Below are 5,840 nucleotides of genomic sequence, written 5' to 3'. Positions count from 1 at the left end.
AGTCCCATTTTCTTCCTGTTCCTTCACATCTCTGCTCATCTGAAAGAATTTCTGCTTCTCCTAGAAGATACGTGTGCTTTTGATACAGTGGTAGTATCTTTTGGACACAGGAGAGGCAAACATTCAGTTTGGGATCAGGAAACACAAAGCACTTTGGCTTCCTGGTCCGTCCGCCACATCCAGACCTCCCAAAACTTCCCCCTAAAATTTATTCCTATAACTATGACTCTCTTGACCAAACCCTATGAGGAAAGGCTGAGGGGACTTGGGAATGTTCAGCCTGGAAAAGGGGAGGCTGAGGGGGGACAGGATGGCTCTCTTGAAGTATCTGAAGAGCTGTCATTTCAAGGAGGGCAGGGAGCTGTTCCTGTTGGCTGCAGAGGATAGGACTCTCGGGAAGATACCGACTGGATAGTCGGAAAAACTTTTTGACAGTCAGAGTTGTGCAACAGTGGAATGGGCTGCCTAGGGAGGTGGTGAGCTCCCACTCACTGGCAGTCTTGAAGCCACAACTAGACAAACACTTATCAAGGATGCTCTAGGCTGATTCTGAATGGAGCAGGGGGCTGGGCTGGATGGCCTCTATGGTCCCTTCCAACTCTGCGATTCTACGATTCTTAATCCTCTCATCATTAGGGATAAGAACATTTCCCCTCTTTGTATCCCCTTATTGTTCTGAACATTTGTTCTGCTGCGTTCTGCTTTTCCTGAATTTTGGTACAGCTAGGATCGCTCCTAAAATTAAATCCTGGCTCTGGAGAACATCATTTGCAACAGATTCTAGGTCATTTGCATCTCTCTTCCTCTCTGTCCCACACACACCCGCATGACCGATGTACCATGATAAACCTCTTCAGAATCTATGTTGATGTACTTTCATATATAACAGTCTCAAGATTCTTTCTATGCGGTCTTTTACTGAGGTCCACATGTGTGCTTGCACACTGCTAATCAGGGCTATTTTTGGGCAGGAACGCACAGGAACAGAGTTCCGGCTGGCTCCCAAGTTGGCCACGCCCAGCAGAAACTCATTAGCATAATAGGCCACACCCAACAGCAGAAACTCGTTAGGATTGGCTACATTAGGGGTGTGTGGCCTAACATGCAAAGGAGTTCCTGCTACAAAAAAAGGCCCTGGGTTTTGACAACAAACAAGGTAAACAGAATAAGAAGCAAAAGATGGGTGTGGCTGGTTGACCACACTTCTGGCAACATGGGGGTGCGGCCTAATGTGCTAATGAGCTGTGCTGTCAGGGGTGTGGACAGTGCCGGATTTACACATAAGCTAAATAAGCTACAGCTTAGGGCCTCGCAATCTGCTGGAGCCTCAAATAAAAACACAATATAAAAGGTGGGTGTGGCTGGATGACCACACTTCTGGTAACATGGGGGTGTGGCCTAATGTGGTAATGAGCTGTGCTGTCAGGGGTGTGGACTAATATGCTAATGAGTTCCTGCTGTTGGGTGTGGCCTATTATGCTAATAAGTTCCTGCTGGGCTTTTTCTACAAAAAGAGCCCTGCTGCTAATACACCTGAACACACCCACACTCCAAATTAATCTATTAACACATCAACTATTTCTGCAGTGTTTTGTGAATGCATGCATATGCCCTGGTCATGTAAGCCGTTCAATTAAATGCAGCAAACAGGCAGATTCACAAAGGTCTGTACCAAACTTAGCTGAGGAAAAAACTGCACTGGAGAATGTCTAATGCTAGGGTTGCCAGCCTCCAGGCGGGACCTGGAGATCTCCCCGAATTACGACTGTTCTCCAGAGGTCAGATCCTCTGCAGAAAATGGCTGCCTTGGAGGGTGGACTCCATGGCACCATACCATGCTGAAGTCCCTCCCCAAACCCCAGCCTCCTCAGGCTCCATCCCCAAAGAATCCAGGTACTTCCCAACCATGAGTCGGTTGCAATGCTTCTACTTTGGAGGCAAGAACAAGTAATTTGGAGCCCCAGAATCTGTGGAGTTCTGTGGCAGAGAATTTTGGAAGCGATCCTGTCCCTCAGTGTGTCCACAGTGGGTGACGTGGAACAGTACCTCTCTCGTGGATGTCACAGCTGCAACTCGCAAGCAGTTTCTGGAGGGCTTGGACATCATTCTCCTTGGCAGCCAGGAGGAGGGGAGACTCCCAAATCCTGAAACACACACAAAAAAGCAAAGTTGTATGTTATAGATTACGGCCCTCACGCTCCTCGGAAGACGCTTTCCCCATTGCATCAGCAAAGCTGTCTTTCAAAATGAGGACAAGCGTTCAATCAGCAAGACAGCTCAAAAAATGCCCAAGAGGCCCAGCCGGACACATGCGAGAAGTTCCCATTTCAAGAGTCTGCCCTGAACCCAAGCCCTGCTGCTGGGCATTTCATACAAAGGAAATGCGGTCCTTGAGTCCTGCTAAAAATCACACGAGGAATGTAAAATGCTAACTCGGCTTCGGTTGTCTTTATTCTTGCAGGACCAGCTAGTAGCACAAATTACCAGCAGGATAGGACTGAAGTGTTAGTTCCGTGATATATTCCATAAATTTTCCAGTTACATTTTTGTGCCAGTTGCAAAAGGAAAAGCAAATTGTGTTAGTACTATTCTCAAACTACACAAACGGTTAATTGTTGGCAGAGTGATTAACACAACAGAGGTGCACGAACTGATCAAAGCGTAGATAGGATTGCCATTCCCCAGGTCTGGGCAGGGAATCCTCCGGTTTTGGGGGCTTCTGCCCGGCACCAGCAGGGAAACCCTGCCCACAAACACAACATCCCCACTCAACAGCCCCGATGCAATGACATCACATGGAAGTGATGTCATCATGTTGGGGACATTGCACGGTGACACTCTGGTTTTTGGGCAAAACTCTATGGTTTGACCCCGGTTTTACCATAGAGTTTTTGTCCAAAAACCAGAGCATCGCCCCTGACACGATGACATCACTTACGGATGATGTCAGTGTGTTGGTAACATCCTCACTCATTCCCAGAATGCCTCCCAGAACCCCCTGCTTCCAAGATGATGAGTTTTTGTCCAAAAACCAGAGCATCACCCCTGACACAATGACATCACGGATGATGTCAGTGTGTTGGCAACATCCTCACTCATTCCAAGAATGCCTCCCAGAACCCCCTGCTGCCAAGATGAGGAGACCTGGGAACCCTAAGTGCAGAGGAAGCTTAATTCAGGAATTAACATACTTTAGGTTTACCGTATTCTGAAAAGCAAAACAGAAGATATATTTCCCGGCTGACTACTTCAAAAAAGTGATCGCTAGGCCAAATCTCATTTCAAACACCCTTACTATTTAAGCTGTGATCATTGCTACTAACGAGGAATATTCCTAACCTTCCAACCCCAAAAGAGGACTTTTTCATCAGTTTTTTTTTTTAAATACAGCCCCAAAGAGGACGGACACCAAAACAAGAAGACATGTCCTCTATAAAGAGGACATCTGGTAACTCTACATACCTGATAGCAAAGGGAAGACACTGAAACAGGTTCCTAGTTATGTCACTACGAGAGAGAGAGAGAGAGAGAGAGAGAGAGAGAGAGAGAGAGAGAGAGAGCGGAACCTATTTCTGTCTCTTTCATTCAACTGCGTAGGTGTAAAAATTGGGCCAATTGTGAGCAGTTCTATGTTCGACAGGTCACCAATGACCGAATCATGACCCCAGGGGATACGTGCCTCTTATTTGGTAACTGAGAAGAGTTACTCAAGTTATTTGTTACTCATCGCAAAGACATGACCTGGCCCTGGAGTACAACCAACTGCCGCAGGGGCCCAAAGCTGTTGGGCATGACGCTGGGGATAAATTTTGACAACAACATCAAGGTGATCTGATCATGAATCGTAATAAATAAGGACGCTTGATCATGGCAAGTTTGCCTGGTAATTGAGTTCATGGTGGCATTCTTTGCCACGCCTCGTTCCAAGTGAACGGGATCTAAAGTGATGGGCATACTTATCAGAGATATGAATGAATGAATTTATTATTAAAGCGCAAAGCATTAATCTATTTACCGCATGCTAGCCACTCCCAGCCTCTATCAAATCCAAGCCTGGCAGTGTTGTATCTACGTATGGATGTACATCCCGCATGGATTTTCGTGATGCACTCCTCCTAAGAGAGGGAGAGATCACGGGATACAGCCCTCCCCACCAGGTAAGACTTGGGAGTACGACCACATCACGTGATGCTTCGACATAGGAACAAGATATCTGCCTTGGGAAAGGATCTGAATCGGGACCATGTGTTGAGTGGTAAAACAGTGTGTGAACGAGACCTAGCTGTTAACAGCACCTCAACTCTCAATTCATCTCTAAACCAGTGGACTTTTTCAACATGCCTGAAAAGAAATGCACAGTCCAAGTTTCAAATGACCTTTCAACCACAGAGCAAAGTCTGAGCTTTTACAATTTTGGATATGTTACAAAGGCTGGTTCTTGGACATATGAAGTCAGACTGTTGGGCCATTTGACTGGCAGCAGCTCTCCAAGGTCCCAGGCAGAGAAGTGTTTTCTTCCAGCACCGTTCCTTGAGACTCATTTTAATTGGAGGTACTGGGAATTGAGCCTGTGACTCTCAACATGCCGTAGGAATTACCTCAGAGGAATCATCCATTTTAGGATGTGTCAGAACCAAAGCTAGAAAGCACTTCAGGAAGCAGACTTTTTGGAAAGTGTCCTTTGCAGATACAAAGCAAAACCAAAAAAAAGAGAGCCAATTTGGTGTAGCTGTTAAGAGCGGCGGACACTAATGGGAGAACCGGATTCGATCCCCCACTTCCCACTTTGGGCAAGTCACAGCACTCTCAGCCTAAAAATAAGCATACCTGGCCACCTAAAGGTAAAGGTAAAGGTTCCCTTGCTCGGAAGCCAGTCGAGTCCGACTCTAAGGTTGCGGTGCTCATCTCCGTTTCAAAGCCGAAGAGCCAGCGCTGTCAGAAGACATTTCCGTGGTCATGTGGCCGGCATGACTAAACACTGAGGCGCACGGAATGCTGTTACCTTCCCACCGAAGTGGTACCTATTTATCTACTTGCAATTTCTTGCTTTCGAACTGCTAGGTTGGCAGGAGCTGGAACTAGAGACGGGAGCTCACTCCGTCATGCGGCAACTCGGGTCTCGAACTGCTGAACTACTGACCTTCCACAGCCTGCAGTTCAGCGTCTTAACCACCTGAGCCACCTGGCCACCTAGTGGAGCCAAAAAGAGCTACAGCTTCAGCCGCCAAACAATCCCTTCTGGGATCTCCTGGCTATTCCACACACAAGTCGATACGATAATTAATTTAACAAAACAAAATTTGGGAACATGTGCTCAAATCTTGCTTGCTCGAATAGGGCTAGAGAGACTGAGCAGTCAAAGGTCTAACACACCAATCCATATTTCTCTCTGTGCCGAACTGAAGGTCTGCCAGGGAACCCACCCGGCATGACTCAGCTTCTGACTTGGAGAGATAACAAATGCCAGTCCTGACATGCCTTCAATAGACAGTGCTCCAGGGGAAGGCGAGCCTCCCTCAAAAGACAAGTTCCAATATTCTGAGGCAATAATTTGGCTCAGTGGGGAGACGTACTCTCATGATGCTTGAGCTGTCCCAAACCACAGTGCTGCCCGCAAGTTGCTTAGAAGTCGGGTTAGAACGGATAAAAGGAAGTCCTTCTTCACCCAAAGAGTGATTAACACATGGAATTCACTGCCACAGGAAGTGGTGGGTGCTACAAGCATGGACGGCTTCAAAAGGGAATTAGATAAGCATATGGAGCAGAGGTCCATCAGTGGCTATTAGCCACAAGGTATAGCTAGGGGCTCTGGGGCAAGTGATGCTCTGTCTTCTTGGTCC

Source organism: Gekko japonicus, unplaced genomic scaffold (genome assembly GCF_001447785.1).
Source record: "Gekko japonicus isolate JY-2015 unplaced genomic scaffold, Gekko_japonicus_V1.1 scaffold3937, whole genome shotgun sequence".
NCBI lineage: Eukaryota > Metazoa > Chordata > Lepidosauria > Squamata > Gekkonidae > Gekko > Gekko japonicus.
Note: the sequence above shows the minus strand (reverse complement) of the source record.